Here is an 18054-nt window from a genome sequence, read left to right as displayed (position 1 = left end):
AAAATGAGTATTGATTGAGACTGTAGGCTTAGACAAAAAAAAAATCTAGTCCAGTTACACTACCATGAAATATTTCCCAATAGATTAAGCAGGCCTGGTGATAATACAAAAAGCTGTAAAAATACAACTGCAGTGATATAAAAAAGTTGAACCAATAAAATTCCCAATGAACTTTCGACATTTCTGATAAATGTACAAATAAGGTGGCAATAATACTACTGAAAAATTTGGCAACAAATATACAGCGAACAGTCTTTGGCTGCATTTTGTTCTTTCTTCCCCCTGCCTTGCCTTTCAGTCTGGATATTGTATGTGTCAATTCATCACTGACAGGGAAAATTCTTCAGTGCAAAGGGTCTGCTGTGTTTTTACAGATAATAATAATTAGCCATTCGTTTCAACTTCCAAACTCCATTCACATTTCTTTGCAGACAGCTGTCTTGAGTCACAAAGCCACCAGACATGGGAGAGTAACCTGCAGTAAAAACCAACCATCACCAACATAATAGAATTTCAACATGTACCATGTATGCAAAGACAGGTGTTTGCAGGGATGGAGGTTTGCAGTAATAACAAGCAGAGGAAACTTTCCACTCATGCAAAACCCCACGTAAGGAGCATGTGTTGATCAAATGCAGTCATCGGTCCAATACAGCAGTTGTACTTCTCACAACGGCTGGTGTGCTGCCAACTAAGCTGGTCACAGTTGAGCAGAAAGATGTTAGTTTAGAGCTCTGCTGTATATTGGAGAGTTCCTCAGGAGCAGGAGACACATGTGCATCAGATGTATAGACATCTGTCTGCAGTGAGGAGTGGAACAGTTTCTGGTTTAAACTCAGACAAGGGACCAACTATGTCAGAATTAGTGAGTAGACAGGGAAAGCTGAGATGTTACTGGACTTGGAATCCAGAGAATGGGAGTTCAAATCCCACCATGGCAGTTTGACAATTTTAGTTTAGTTTAAAATCTGGAAAAAAAAGCTGATCTGAATAAAAGTGACCACAAAGCTGTTGGACAGTCATAAAATGTCCAATGGTTCACTAATGCCCTTTAGGAAAAGAAGCCTGCTATTCTTACTCAAATTTGGTTTAGAGCCAACGTTCCCTCTAAGCTGCTGGCTGCAAGAACAGTCACTCAGAGGGTCTGAATGTGGCGAATGGCGTGCCGCAGCATTAAGTTCTGGTTACAGAAATCACTGCTGTGCACAGACTTCAGGAGGTCCATGTAGCAAGTACACTGTTTAAGATGAGAGGTGACTTCAGACTTGCATAACATGGTTGACGCTTAACCTCCTTCTGAAGAGCACCAGCTAGTTACTCACTTGGTATTAATAAGGAGGGTAAATAAAAGCCAATCTTACCACACCTGAAAAGCAAATTTTAAACACCCCTAGTTTCACGCAAAATAAGCATATCTATCCTGCTAGATTTTATCCTTTTAAACATGAATGTTGTCTGCGATTTTTGAGAAGATTTGTAGTTCAGGATGAGGTTCAAGTTGTAAGTTTACTCGTTGAGCTGGAAGGTTTGTTTTCAGACGTTTCATCACCATTTATTTGTCTTGGTCTGTTAAGTCACACTAGTAGAAAGTAGGACAGAACACCAGTGCTTCACTGGAGGCTCACTGATGATGTTACCTAGCATTGTGATGAAACATCTGAAAACAAACCTGCCAGCTCAGCGAGCAAACCTACAACATGGATGTTGTCTGTTGAGGCAGTGTTTGACCTGTGCAACACTAAAATGATTTATTAGCAGCACCAAAGTGGATATCAAGTCCATTAGAAACAAAAAGACATTTGCATTTCTATCATGTCTTTCACAAATATAGGACTTCCCACTGCACAACAGATAGTTGATATAGTGTGACAGTGAAGAAGGTTATCTAAGAGTACAATGGGATCTTGATCAACTGGGCCAATGAACCAAGGAATGGCAGGTGGGAATTTAATTTGGTAAGACCTACAGTTAATGGTAGGGTCCTGGGAGTATTGATGAACAGAGAGATCTAGGGGCACAGTACATATTTCCTTGAAAGTGGTGTCACAGGTAGACAGGGTGGTAAAGGCGACGCTTGGCGCGCTTGCCTTCATTGGTCAGACCATTGCATACAGGAATTAGGATGTCATGTTATGATCGTACAAAACATCGTTAAGGCCACATTTAGAGTACAGTGTACAATTCCAGTCATTCTGCTATTAAACTGGATGTTATTCAACTGGAAAGGGTGCAAAAAAGATTGACAAGGATGTTACTGAGACTGGAAGGTTTGAATCATAAGAAGAGACTTTTGCCCCGTAGTTTAGGCGGATGAAGTCTATAACCTCACAGAGGTTTATAAAATCATGAGGGGCACGGATAAGGTGAAAAGCCAAAGTCTTTTCCCCAGAGCAGGGGAGTGTGAACTAGAGGAATAGGTCTAGTGAGAGGGGAAGGATTTGAAAGGGACCCGAGATGGATCCCTTTTCACACAGATGATGGTACGTATATGGAACGAGCTGCCAGAGTAAATGATACAGGCAAGTACAATACAATTAGGATCAATTAGGCCACTCAGCCCCTGCAGCCAGCTCCACCATTCAATAAGATCTTGGTTGATCCAATCCTTCCTCATTTTCACCCACCCCCAATAATCTTTTATCCCAGGCTTATCAAGAATTTATCAATCTCTATTTTAAAAGTTTTCAATTACCTTTTGCTCATAGGTGATGGAAGCAGAGTTCCAAAGACTCATCACCCTCTGAAAAAGAAAATTGTCTTAACCTCTGTATTAAAAAAAAGCCCCTGAAGACGTTGCATGTTTCAGTCAAATCACCTTTGATTGTTCCAGTAACATCATTCCTTAAATATGGAAACCAATATTATACACAGTATTCTACATGTAATCTCACCAATGCCTTACTTTTGTGTTCAATTCTCCTCACAATAAACTATACCATTCTATAAGCTTTCTGAGTGACCATGTATCTGCATACTAACGTTTTATAATTCAAGCACTGAGATAACAAGACCCCTATGCATCTCTGAATTTTGCAGTCTGTCAACTTTTCGCTAAAATGGACAATTTCACATTTTGTCACATTATCCTCCATTTGCTGGATCTGCGACCACTCACTTAATTATTTGAATTTCCTTCATTGCTTTCTTATGCTTGCTTCACAACTTATTTTCCTGTCAATGAATCTAAATAGAAATTTGTCAATCTCTTTATTTAAAACATGAAGACATTTTAATTTTTTTTTAAAAATTGAGGCTGCAGCACTGATCATTGTGATGCACCACACCACTCATTATATTTTGCCAACCAGAAAATGAATCATTTGTGATTGTGTTTTCTTGTAGCCAATCTCATATTTGTGCCAATATGTTACCCCCTATTCCATGAGCTTTTATTTCTGCAATTACCTTTGATGTAGCACTTTATGAAATGCTTTCTAGAAACTGAATACAGTAATTCACTGATTTGTCTTTATCCCCAGCATGTTTTTCCACAAAGAATGCCAATAAATTTGTTAAACATTATTTCCATTTATTCACTCATGGGTCCTGAGCATTGTCGACTGAGTCAGCATTTATTGCCCATCCCTAATTGCCCTCAAGAAGGTGGTGGTGTTTTCTTGTGCTATATGTAGACACAATGCCATTAGTGAAGAAATTCCAGGGTTTTAACCCAATGACACTGAAGCAATGGTGATGTATTTCCAAGTCAGGATGGTGAGTGGCTTAGAGGGGAACTTGCAAGTGGCAGTATTCCCATGTATTTTTAAGACGGCAACAGTCGTGGGTGTGGAAGGTGCTGTCCAAGGTGCTCAGTGCATTTCTGCTGTGCGTCTTGTTGATAGTACATACTGCTATTACAGAGCATCAGTGGTGGATTGAATGGATAGTTGTGGATGTAGTGCCAATCAAGCAGACTGCTTTATCCTTGATAATGTCAAGCTTGAGCTTTGTTGAAGCTTCACTCACCCAAACTTTGAGTCATCAGATGAGTTACTCGCTGCAGGATTTCTAGCCTTCGATTTACTCTTGTAGCCACTGTATTTAAATGGCGAGACTAGAAACCGAACTGAACAATACTCCAGGATATTGATAATGGGGGATTCAGTGATGGTAATGCCATTGAATGTCAAGAGATAATGGTCAACTTCTCTTGCTGGAGATGGTCATTGCCTGGCATTGTGTAGCACGAGTATTACTTGCCACTTTTCAGCCTAAGCCGAGATATTGTCCCGATCTTGCAGTATTTGGACATGGACTACTTCAGTATCTGAGTTGTGAATAGTGGTGAACGTTGTGCAATCAAAGAACATCTCCAATACTGACCTTATGATGGAGAGAAGGTCATTAATCAAACAGCTGAAGATGGTTGGGCCAAAGACAATATTCTGAGGAACTCCTGCAGAGATGTCCTGGAATTGAAAGACTGACCTCCAACAATCAGAACCACTTTCCTTTATAGAACACAGAACAGTACAGCACAGAACAGGCCCTTCAACCCATGATGTTGTGCCGATCACTGATCCTCATGTATGCACCCTCAAATTTCTGTGACCATATGCATGTCCAGTAGTCTCTTAAATGTCCCCAATGACCCTGCTTCCACAACTGCTGCTGGCAACGCATTCCATGCTCTCACAACTCTCTGTGTAAAGAACCCGCCTCTGCCTTCCCCTCTATTCTTTCCTCCAACCAGCTTAAAACTATGACCCCTCGTGTTAGTCATTTCTACCCTGGGAAATAGTCTCTGACTATCGACCCTATCTATGCCTCTCATTATCTTGTATACCTCAATTAGGTCCCCTCTCCTCCTCCTTTTCTCCAAGGAAAAAAGTCAGAGCTCAGTCAACTTCTCCTTATAAGATAAGCCCTCCAGTCCAGGCAGCATCCTGGTAAACCTCCTATGAACCCTCTCCAAAGCATCCACATCTTTCTTATAATAGGGCGACCAGAACTGGACGCAGTATTCCAAGTGCGGTCTAACCAAAGTTTTATAGAGCTGCAACAAGATCTCACGAGTCTTAAACTCAATCCCCCTGTTAATGAAAGCCAAAACACCATATGCTTTCTAAACAATCCTGTCCGCTTGGGTGGCCATTTTAAGGGATCTATGTACCTGCACACCAAGATCCCTCTGTTCCTCCACACTGCCAAGAATCCTATCCTTAATCCTGTACTCAGCTTTCAAATTCGACCTTCCAAAATGCATCACCTCGCATTTATCCAGGTTGAACTCCATCTGCCACCTCTCAGCCCATCTCTGCATCATGTCAATGTCCCGCTGCAGCCTACAACAGCCCTATATACTGTCAACGACACCTCCAACCTTTGTGTCGTCTGTAAACTTGCTGATCCATCCTTCAATCCCCTCATCCAAGTCATTAATAAAAATTACAAACAGTAGAGGCCCAAGGACAGAGGCCTGTGGAACACCACTCACCACAGACTTCCAGGCAATCCTCAGGTCCTCTCCAGTCCTCAGGTACGACTCCAGTGGAGAGTGTGGATGCAAAGATCTTCGCAAGTGGCGAAGCAATTGCATTTCTCATTTCCCAAAGCAGCCGAGGACAAATCTGGTCCGGGCCTGGCGACTTGTCAATCTTAACGTTTGACAAAATTTTCAGCACATCAGCTTCCTCTATCTCTATCCATTCCAGCATGCACACCTGCTCTTCAAAGGTTTCATTCACTACAAAGTTTGTTTCTTTTGTAAAGACAGAAGTAAAAAACTCATTTAGGGCTTCCCCAACCTCCTCAGACTCCACACACAAATTCCCTATGCTTTCCCTGATCGGCCCTACTCTTTCTTTGACCATTCTCTTATTCCTCACAAGTGTAAAATGCTTTTGTGTTCTCCCTAATCCGTTCTGCCAAGCCTTTCTCGTGCCCCCTCCTGGCTTTCCTCAGACCATTTTTGAGCTCCTTCCTCACCTGCCTGTAAGCCTCTAGAGCTGAGCTTGACCCTAGCTTCCCCCACCTTATGTAAGCTACCTTTTTCTTTTTGACGAGAAGCACCACCGCTCTCGTCATCCAAGGTTCCTTTATCTTACCACTTCTTGCCTGTCTCAGAGGGACATATTTATTCATCACTTGCAACAACTGTTCCTTAAACAGTCTCCACATGTCTGTAGTGCCTTTACCATGGAACAATTGCTCCTAATCCATGCTTCCTAACTCATGTCTAATCGCATCATAGTTTCCTCTTCCCCAATTAAATATCCTCCCATTTTGCCTAATCCTCTTCTTCTCCATAGCTATGTAGAATGTGAGGCAGTTGTGGTCACTATCACCAAAATGCTCTCCCACCACAAGATCTGATACCGGCCCTGGCTCGTTTCCGAGCACCAAGTCTAGAATGGCCTCTCCCCTCGTCGGCCTGTCAACGTACTGAGTTAGGAAACCCTCCTGAAACAGCTCCATTCAAATCTTCTGCTCAAAGGAGGTTCCAATCAATATTGGGAAAGTTAAAAGTCACCCATTACAACAATCCTACTACGTTCACACTTTTCCAAAATCTGCCGACCATTGGTTTCTTCCATCTCCCTGCTGCTATTGGGGGGCCTGTAGTAAACCCCTAACGAGGTGACTGCTCCCTTGCTGTTCCTAATTTCTACCCATACTGACTCGGTAGGCAGATCTTCCTCGACAATGGAAGCTTCTGTAGCTGTGATACCCTCGCTGATTAGCAGTGCTACACCCACTCCTTTTTTTCCCCCCTCCGTATTCTTTTTAAATGCTCTAAACCCTGGAACATCCAGCAACCATTCCTGCCCCTGAGAAACCCATGTCTCTGTTATGGCCACAACATCATAGTACCAGGTACTGATCCATGCTCTAAGTTCATCACTTTTATTCCTGATACTCCTTGCATTAAAGCAAACACACTTTAACTGATTCCTTGGTTCCTTCCCAGGAAAATCCTTCCTACTAGCTGGTCTATCTCTTGCTATTGTCTCATCTGCATCAACTCTCACCTCTGGTATACAGCTCAGGTTCCCACCCCTCTGCCATACTAGTTTAAACCGTCTCGAACTACTCGAGCAAACCTTTCACCCAGGACATTGGTCCCCTTCCAGTTCAGAAGAAAACCCATCCTTCTTGTACAGGTCCCACCTTCCCCAGAAGGCATCCCAGTTATCTACATATCTGAAGCCCTCCCTCCTACACCAGCTGCACCCGCTCCCTGTTCCTCGCCTCACTATCTCGTGGCACCAGTAGTAAACTAGAGAACACTACTCTGTTCATCCTGCTTTGCAGCTTCCATCCTAACTCCTTGAAATCACTTTTTATATCCTCGATTCTTTTCCTGGCAGAACCAATTTCAGAGCAACATATGGTTTTTTGGTGTGTTCATCATAAAGCAACTTTCCATCTCATCTTACTACTAGCATATCCACCACTGTGTAGCATCCACAGACACAGACCTACTGACTTTCTCGATGTTTTTCTCTTAAAACATCCCAGTCCTGACTACTTTGGAGGCAATTATTATCAGCACTTTTGACACTCTAGACCTTTTCTCCCCAAGAGAACCTGAACATTGCTGTTGATTTTGGATGTTTTGGACTTGATGTTACTGGAATCCTGTTTTCCTTTTTACCCTCATGCACTGAACTGCTCACCTCAAGGGTTTAATCACTACTCAGAACAAATTCAAAAATTAAATTAAATAAAAAACAATGTTCCCCCTCTTTCTTAATACATGTTATAGAAATACAAATCAAACTTAAAGCTATACATTGTTCTTCCGCTTTTAAACTCAAACTCTCAAACATTATGAACCTTCGTCACAACACCCAGCAGTGATAATATGAATTTACCTGTTGTGAGGGAGTATTTGAACAGTATTAACACAGATTAAGCATTAGCCTAGGACAGAAATTAACAACAGCACCACTTTTCTGGTAGAACATCCCACCTCCCCCCCCCCCCCAAGGCACTTCACATGAGCAGTATCAAACAAAATTTAACATTGACCAACATGGAAAAGGTCAGGTGACCAAACCTTGATAAAATAGTTACCATGTTCTGGCAAAGAGTCACTGGATTTTAAAGGTGAGCTCTGTTTTGCTCTCTTCACTGCTGCCAGACCTGCTGAGTTTCTCCAGCACTTTGTTAAGGTTTAAGGAATGTTTTAAAGGAAGCAGGCATGGTAAAGATGAAAAGGCTTGGAGAGGGAATTTGAGAGTTTATGGCTCAGACAACTGAATCCATGCCATGTCAAAAGGCCAGAACTGATAAAAGTACAATGATATACTAACACTTGAAAATAACTGACTTATTAGGGATAATCAACATGGCTTTATATGAGGGACATCTTGTCTCACAAACTTGATGGAATCTTTTCAAAGTTACAAAGATGATTGATGAGGGTAGGGCAGTGGCTGTTGTCTGCTTGGACTTTACTAAAACATTTGACAAGGCCCATATGGCAGGCTGGTCCAGAAGATTAAATCACATCTGAACCATGGCAAACTGAACACAAAACTGGCTTGGTGATAGAAATGGAGGGTGTTCTGAATGAGTGTTTTTCAGACCGGAGATCTGTGACCAGTAGTGTTGCACAAGGATCAATACTGTTCTTTGTAATATCTGTAAATGACTTACATGAAATGTAGCTTGTCAGATTAAAAAGTTTGTGGATACTGAGGAAGGTAATCAAAGGATACAGCAAGATATAGATCAATTGTAAAGTTGGGTGGTGAAATGGTAGATGGAGCTTAATCTTGTCATGTGTGACGTAATGTGTTTGGGAGGTCATATGAAGGAGGAAAGTATACAGTTCATGGCAGGTCCCTCCAGAGCCTTGATATGCACAGGGATCTTGAGGTCCAAGTACACAGATCCCTGAAAGTAGCAACTGGTGGTAAAGGAGACATTAGACATGCCTGAGGCAGCACAGTGGTTAGCACTGCTGCTTCACAGCGCCAGGGACCTGGGTTCGATTCCAGCCTTGGCACCTGTCTGTGTGGAGTGTCTGCGTGGGTTTCCTCCGGGTGCTCCAGTTTCCTCCCACAGTCCAAAGATGTGCAGGTTAGGTGAATTGGCCATGATAAATTGCCCATAGTGTTCAGGGATGTGTAGGTTAGGCGCATTAGTCAGGGGTAATTATAGGATAATAGGTTAGGATAATGGGTCTGGGTGGGTTACTCTTCAGAGGGTCGGTGTGGACTTATTGGGTCAAAGGGCCTGTTTCCACACTGTAGGGAATCTATGATTCTTGTCTTCATTGGTTGGGACATCGAGCATAAAGGTTAGCAAGTCAAGTTGCAGCCTAATAAGGCTTCAGTTAGGGAACATTTGGAGTACATGCATGGTTCCAATCCCCAACTACAGGAAGGGTGTGGAGGTTTTGGACAGGTTTAGCAAGACACTGCCTGGATTGCAATGCATTAGCCTGAAGGAAAGGTTGGACAAATTTGGATTGTTTACACTAGAACATCAGAGACTGAGGGATGACTGATAGTTTTATATACTTCTATGAGAGATGTGGATAGAGTGGATAGTCGGAGTCTTTTTCCCAGGGTGGAAATGTCAAATACTAGGGCGCATTGGTTAAAAATGGGAGGGAAAAAATTAAAGGGATATGTATGGGGGTACGTCCTTGGAATGCATTACCAAGAGAGGTGGCAGAAACAGATAAGTTAGTAAAGTTTAACAAGGCACGTAGATGGACACATGAACAGTCAGGAGAGAGTGGGATATGGACCATGTCCAGGCAAGTGGGATTAGTTTAGAATGGCATTATGGTCAGCACAGACATGGCTGGCTGAAGAGTCTGTCTTAAGCTGTATTGTTCTCCTGCATGAGTGTGATGGGATTAGATTCACTGGATGAAAAACACTGATACACTTAGCAAAAGGGCACATTTCTTAAAACATTATGCTGCTACACTTCCATTGTAGATCAACAATGATATCCCAGCTGAGAAGCTGTTGACCACATTGATCCTGAAAGCACCAGCATAGCCACAAACTCCTTAATGCTTCAATTAATCATAACACAAAATGTTTTAACAAAACAGCAATTCAAAAGTATCAAGAATTTAACATCCTACAAATACTAAACACTTTATTTTTTAATACTGTAGTCCGATCATCCCAGAAATTAAAAGTTTTACTCCTTTACAAATTTTACATGCAAAGAAATGTTCCAATGTTAGGATTACAAATGCACAACCTGTAATTGAAAAAAATTCTAAATTCCCAATATGAGGAACAGCACGGTGGCTAAGTGGTTAGCACTGCTGTCCCAGCGCCAGGTACCTAGGTTCAAATCCACCCTCGAGCAATTGTCTGCGTGGGTTTCCTCCAAGTGTTCTGGTTTTGTCTCACAGTCTAAAGATGTGCAGGTTAGGTGGACTGGCCATGTTAAATTGCCTGTAGTGTCCAGGAATGTGCAAGCTTGGTAGATTAGCCACGAGGAGAAAGTGTTGACTGCAAATGCTGGAGATCAGAGTCGAAACGTGTGGCGCTGGAAAAGCTAAGCAGGTCAGGCAGCATCTGAGAAGCAAGAGAATCGATGTTTTGGGCATAAGCCATTCATCAGGGATTAGCCATGAGGAATGCAGTTAGGGGTTGGGTCTGGGTGGATAGTTCTTCAGTGGATTGGTGTGAAATCAATGGGTCAAATGGCCTTATTTCACACTGTAGGGATTCTATGATAATATATATTCAGCATCCAGCTAATAACCAACAGAATGAAAAATGCTACAGTAGTGTATTGATGTTCTGGAGATTACATTCTGCAATTCACTCTTCAATGAAAACAGTGACCTTTGCTGCAATATACAAGGGTGCATTTCCCCATAATCAGGCTATAGAGTTATACAATCACTGAATAAATAAAATTCCAGTCTTAATTTTAGCTTTAAATGACTGCCAAAATCTGAACCATCGGTACAATCAACATCACACTGATACGTAAGATTTGAGCAGAGTTTGACAGGGCAGATGCTGAGAGAATGTCTCTTTTTGTGAGGAATCTCAAACTAGGGGGCACATTTTTAAAACAAGGGATCTCATGATTGAAATGAGGTGGATTTTTTTTTAAAAAGAGGGTCATCTATATTTGGAATTCCTTTCCTCTTAGAGTGAAGGAGGCTGAGTCATTGAATATATTAGACAGGTTTTTGCTGGTTGGATGGAGACATGCAGACAGGAAAACGGAGTTAAGGCCACAATCTCACTGAATGGTGGAGGAGACTTAATGGGCCAAATGGCCTAATCCTGCTTCAATTTTTTTGCTTTGTTTCTTAAAATATGTCACAATTTGTACACACTATAAGCAGTTTAATCAGCACACGATGCATGTACATACCGAATGCATGTCACGTAAGCAATATTAAAGTGCACTGTACATCAGGAGACCATCATTTTTGATTTACAGTTTTTGAATGCTTTGCAGGAGTGTACCAAAATAAAACAGTGGAGAGGTAGAATGACACACTTTTAAATCTATGTTCCTGTACACCAGAAGTTACAGATACTAACATGGCATGATGCTCTGTTTAATATTTATTCTTCAATAATGTTAGATCTCTTTGTCAAGTCTTCAGATCTTTGAAATTCAAACAGGAGAAAACCATGAATAAAATATATTTGGGTAACCTAAAGTGATTATACTCAGGAGGAATGGATACCATCTAGATATAGTCATCAATATACAGTTAAATTATGCACTTAAAAAAAAATTCATTCACCAGATGGGAACTTCAGTGGCAAGGCCTAATTAAGAAGCTGCTTGATAGCCATATTTTTGAAACTCCCCAGTTTGAGCTGTTGATTCATCTTAAATAGAACCAAGAGTCAATTACAGAATTTTGATTCAGGGACAATAAACTAAAAGCCATGCATTTCAAAGTCAAAATGGTTTGTAACTTGAAGGAGAGCATTCAGGTTGTGATAACTCATCAGCCTCCTATCTCCGACCATATTGGCAGCAGAGCTTTTGAAGGAGCCATGGCAAGTTGCTGAAGTGCCTTTGAATATAATATGCACTGCTGCCCCTATTTGCCAACTGCCATGCTTTTGTTTGATTAATTTATGAGATGTGGATATTGCAATTGTTGCCTGTCCCTAATTGCCCTTGAATTAAGGATCCCACTAGGCCATTTCAGAAGATAGTTAAGAGTCAGCCACATTGCTATGGGTCTGGAGTCACATGTAGGTCAGGCCAGGTAAGCAAGGAGGGATATCTGCCATCAAGGACATTAACGAACGAGACTTTTTAAAAAAAAAGATAACCAACAGTACTACATAGTCACAACCAGGCTACCTTTTAAATTCATATTTTTATTGAATACAAATTTTCACGCTGTGTTAATGTCATGCTGGGACATTAACACAGAGTTAATGGACTGGGTGCTGGTCAAGCAGACTGCTTTGTCCTGAATCGTGCTGAACTGGAGTGCTGTTGGAACTACACTCAAGCAGGCAATGGAACTTGCTTCATCATATTCCTGACTTGCACTTTCTATAAAGTGACAGGAATGAGAAGTCAAGAGATATTTTAATCGCTACAGAATTCTAAATCTCTGGTTTGCTTTGTAGCCACAAATGTTTACATGGCATGTCTGATTAACTTACTAGAAACCATTAAAAAAAAGACATGTATTCAGACTTGACACTGGGCTTATTCACTGCACCAAAACAAAGTATTGTAATATTTGCATTTATAACATTAAAGCATATTAGTGAAAGGGCAAGTCTTGTATAATCTATAATTCAGTGTCTCAAGGGGTCATGCAACAATCAATAATTCACTTTAATATTGCACAGCATAATATACTTCTAAAATGAACGGGGTCACGTAAGCTGTTCTAAAGTCTACTGGATAGCAACTTTGGGTGATATGTGTATTAGAAATTAAAGGGGGACCATTTATTAACTGGGAAGATGGTGCAAGGTGATTATGTTTGGAAATTATGGATACAGACCATGTGCTTACAATCCCAGTATTCCAGAAAAGTGTTGAGAACATCAGTGAGTAGAGAGGTGTGCTTTAATTTGTCTATTTAGTTTAAAGATAGAGAGAGTTGGAGTCTCTATCTGGTTACAAAGCCCATTTCATGGTGATGGGCTTGGAGAGAGTACAGAGGAAGTCATTGTGATAACAAGTTCTAGGCTTTCATCTCTATGGTTCACTCTGCCAGAATGCAGGCTACACCTCAATCTCAGATTGTAAACAACAAATTCTGGGAAAACTGAAACAAGGCTAAAAGATTTGCCTAGCTTTAGCTAGGGGAAGAAGTCTCCAGAAAGATTTCCACTATGATAGAGTGCTTTAGAGTTGAAAGTTAACAGGCAGAAAAGTGAAACAAATATCAGAAATATCATTTTGGACTGATTCTGGGAGCATTAAACACCTATTTAAAAGGATAGTAAAACTTAAGTGTTTTTCTTTTAGTGGTATTTAAAGTTATGCTCCGCTGTTTAAAGTACAAGTTGCCGACAAAATTAATGTTTCCTCAATAGTCCTTTTAGCTTATGTGTTTGAGTAAATGCTTTTACACTTTAAATCTTGTGTCTTATAAATTAAATCTTAAATTAATTCAGTTACTAATTGAAAGCTTGAATTAAAAAAGACATATTTATCTTTATGGTAACCAGATTTTCTTTTAAATTTCACCTGAAACAGTACCTCTGACAATGCTGCAATTCCCCAAAACTCACTGAGAGTGCCAGCCTGCATTACACGTGTTACATTTCTGAACCATAGCTGAACAGCTGGCTTGTTGTGCAGTGTCACACCAACAGCACGGGTTCATTCCTTCTCTCGCTGAGGTTACCATGAAGTTCCAACCTTTGCAATCTTGCTCCCTTGCCTGAGGATGTAGTGATCCTCAGGTTAAATCACCACGAGTCATCTCTCCAATAAGAAAGCAGCCCAATGATTCACTGGCACTATCGTGACTTCACTAAATTCACAGTAGGAGAATCATGGCAGACCTGATGGGAAAATGCAGGGCTTGGTTCGTTGATAAGTAGAATTTAGGTATCAGTTATTTGAATGAGGTATAGCATAGGTGATAATTGGATTATTAACAATTGGTCGGGGCAGGGGTGATTAGGTTAAGGTAGGGTCGGGTTGCAAATCTTGCACGTACAGAAAATCTCCATAAACATATGTTTTGTGATCCATTCCAGGGCATATGCATTGCTACATTACTGTCTCATAATTGGGAGAAAGTAAGGACTGCAGATGCTAGAAATCAGAGTCGAACAGTGTGGAGCTGGAAAAGCACAGCCAGTAAGGCAGCATCCGAGAAGCAGGAGAATCAACGTTTAGGGTATAAGGCCTGATGAAGGGTTTATGCCCGAAACTTTGATTCTCCTGCTTCTCAGATGCTGCCTGACTGCCTGTGCTTTTCCAACACCACACTCTTTGTCTCATAATTAACAAGGATGAGAATACCTAGATTTATCTATCAAGAATGTAGTGATGATGCTAAATCAGAGCCTTTCTATTGCCTGAGTAGTTTTTAAAATTGAATATATTTATATAGAAAAGAAAAAAAAAAGTACTTAAATTGGGCTGAGAAGACATTATTTCTCGGAATTCCCTCTCCCACTACCACAGCTTAACACATTATATCGCAAAAATGAATGGTTTTTACGTAAAAGATTAATTGAAAACCTATTTAAATTCATTGTCTTCTTTGTACTTAAATCAATTTCAAAAATACACACCCCAAAATATTGTTATTGACAGAAACACAATTGGACTTCCCCACTGAGAAACATAAAGAAGATTGTTTATAACAGAACATCAAAAAGCTGCAATACTGTGTAATCAGTCCACTCTGTCACACTTGAAGTAGAACTGTGTTTTCTCTCTCATTGCCTCTTTGAAATACTCAATATAAATCTTACCTGAATAAAACTTCAGAAATGAGCCTTCTAGTTTATACTGTCTTTTGACAAACGAAAGAGCTTTAAAACCTTAAGAGAAATGGTCTGGTAATTAGGTGGCAGAATATTACTGTGGCATGCTGGAAAGTATGCACAACACACATACTTACATTGTAGAATCTATCTTCAGCTAATTTAATGAAGACAAGAATGTCAAATCTAAACACAGATGATTTTTGATTAAATTCCTAAAACAAAAGAAGCTAATTAAGATTGTAAAAGAAAATAAAATGGATGAATTTAACCTAGTGGCAAAATATTATCCAGTTTCCAATCTTGCTTGAAATATATAGAGAAATACACAGTTCTAAGATGAAAAAAGTTGAAGATACTCAGTAACCGGATTTCTTTTTAAACAGGCGCCAAGCCATAATGAACTTTCAGGATTGGTTATTTTCATAAATCCTTAGCAGTTTTTCACTGGCAGTTTTCCAGCAACTTTCCTCACCTCATTATCTGTACCTCTAATTTACTGTTTTATTTGGAATGAATTGATAAATGTGAAGAAAGCTGTGCTACTAGTACAGCATTACGAAATGTATCTGGCATGGCATTAGACTTAAGAGTCTGTCATAATAATCCAGAATTAAAGCCATGCTGTTAGCATTACTCTGCATTGCAAACCAGCTGTCCAGCCAATGGAAATAACTGACTCCATGAAGGTTACCTTGAAGGATTCTCCTTTACAACCTCACCCCTCACATTAAACCACCACCAGTCATCTCTCTTTAATGGGAGAGCAGCCCTGTGGTCCAACAGGGCTATGGCAACTTTAACTTTTATGTTTAGACTATTGAGACCAAGTGTGAGATTCATGTAAAACAGTATTAATTGACAGCTTGGCAACTTGACAAGATGTAATCTAGTCTCTATTTCAAGGTCATGTTCAATGACCTTGTTTTATATATGATGTACATCAAACTTTAGAATAGCACTTTCCAATGTAAACTTGCCATGCTACAATTGCACTCTCCCATGCAGGCCACAATTTAGCACTCCTGTGGAAGAAAATGAACAATTACAGTGCACGTTTCCACATTGTCTCCATCAAAAATGAATACTTAGTCATTTATAATTGATTCTATGACTGAAAATAGGCAGATGCAAGATCTTCAATATATTATAGAAAAATGTATTACCACCATGATATAGCACAGAAAGAGGCCTGTCAGCCAACTGTACTGGCTTCTTGGGTAGAATTAATGGTTTGTATATTCTTTGACATAAATACTTAAAAAGATAAAGCTAAATTGTATGAATGCATCTGTAGCACTATAACTGGCCTTTCACAGTTAACAAAAAGAAGAGATACACATCTCTAATAATATGCATTCTGCAGAGGCCTTTATTGCAAGATGATTTGTGTACAAGAGTAAAGATTCATGATACAATTGTATGGAGTCGAAAAGCTTGGTGCTTGAAAAAGCACAGCAGGTCAGGCAGTACCTGAGCAGGAAAGTCAATGTTTCGCACATAAGCCTTTCATCCTGCTCCTCTGATGCTGCCTGACCTCCTGTGCTTTTTCCAGTACCACGCTTTTCGATTATGACTCTCCAGCACCTGCAGTCCTCACTTTCTCCTAGTTGCAAATGTATGGAGCCTGGTTCAGATCACAATTGGAGGGCTGTGTACAGATGTGCCCTCCTTACCTAAGGGAAGTTATACGTGAAATAGAGGGATTCTGGGCTGGCAAGATTGTCCTGAGAGGAGAAACTGAAGGGCATTATTCACTAAGCTTAGAAGAATGTGTGGTGGTTGCAATTAAAGTACAAAATTCTTACTGGCTACAACAAAACAGAAACAAGAAGGTTGTTTCCTTTGGCTGCAGGGTGCGGCATGGGGTGTTGGTCGGTCGAAAAGTGAGGCACAGTCCAGAATAAAGAGCAGGACATTTAAGAATTTCCTCCCCCACAGGTCTGCGTCATTGAGAACTTTCAATGAAACAAACGATAGATTTTCAACTATATCAAGGAGAAGAGGATAGTACGGAAAAATGGCATTGACGCACATTAATTTAGCCACCAAAGGAACTCAATGCCTCAACAATCTAAATAACTCCCTCTTATACCATCCCTCAGCCACACATTCATTCCATCTATTCTCCTACGCCTGATCTAGCTAGCACGTGGTACTGGGAACAGTCTTCAGATTACTACCCATGAGGTCCCTGCTTTTCAATTTGTTTCCTAGCTCCCTAAATCTGCTTGCAAAACCTACTTCCACTTTGCACCTGCGGTGTTGGTACTGACATGGACCATGACCTTTGTCTATTTGCCCTACCAATTCACAGGCAAGGAGGTTGGTGAAATTAAGATATAAGATGTTTGAAAATGGACAAGTTTCATTGAAAAAAGCTATTATCCAACTATTAACATGTCTCATAATTGACTTATTACCGGTTGTAGGAATTTGCTTTCTGCAAATTGGCTGCTTTCTTTCCCCGATAAAAAAAAGACAATAGTTTAAGCAGCATTTCATTGACTGTATCCTGAAGCACAGTCTGGTTGTAACAGGTTTGTTGCACATTTCCTGCTGTATACCACACACACTCATAAGCAGCACTAGGGCCTTTACTTGTGATCCTGAAAAGTATCCACACTATCTCAGATTGCCCTGCTAGGGTAAGGTATCACAAATGTTTGAGCAACAAACGAACCTTAGCTGTTTCACACTTTTTTGCCCATATTCATTCACAGGACATGGACATCAATGGCCAGGCCAGTATTTGTTGCCTAACCCTGTTTGCCCATATCCAGTATAAGATGCAATTTTATAATTGGACATTTTCTGCTTAATTTGGAGTGTGAGAATTACACTAATAACCAAGTAGCATTGTTGGTGTGCAATGTGGCAAGCTTGCATGTACTGGAAGCTACATATATTAACACAAAACCCTGTTCTTCGGAGACAGAAAGAACATAAGATCAGCGATGATGTTAAATAGGTAAAAACAATGACTGCAGATGCTGGAAACCAGATTCTGGATTAGTGGTACTGGAAGATGACAGCAGTTCAGACAGCATCCAAGGAGCTTCGAATTCGACGTTTCGGGCAAAAGCCCTTCATCAGGAATAAAGGCAGTGAGCCTGAAGCATGGAGAGATAAGCTAGAGGAGGGTGGGGGTGGGGAGAAAGTAGCATAGAGC

The 18054-nt window shown here is 40.6% G+C and overlaps 1 protein-coding gene across 25 annotated transcripts in view; it reads right to left on the bottom strand.

The window, feature by feature from the left end:
- LOC122561273 (solute carrier family 2, facilitated glucose transporter member 9-like) overlaps positions 1-18054 on the bottom strand; it is a 233365-nt gene that overhangs the window by 206253 nt on the left and 9058 nt on the right. The window contains exon 3 of one of the 25 annotated variants that reach the window (XR_006314967.1): positions 2693-2740. The exons of the other annotated variants lie outside the window; for them this stretch is intronic. The gene's annotated coding sequence lies outside the window, so the exon portion shown is untranslated. The remainder of the gene's footprint in view (positions 1-2692; positions 2741-18054) is intronic. 25 annotated transcript variants of the gene reach the window in all.

This window comes from Chiloscyllium plagiosum, chromosome 22 (assembly GCF_004010195.1).
Source record: "Chiloscyllium plagiosum isolate BGI_BamShark_2017 chromosome 22, ASM401019v2, whole genome shotgun sequence".
Lineage (NCBI taxonomy): Eukaryota > Metazoa > Chordata > Chondrichthyes > Orectolobiformes > Hemiscylliidae > Chiloscyllium > Chiloscyllium plagiosum.
This window is presented reverse-complemented; position numbering and strand designations above follow the sequence as displayed.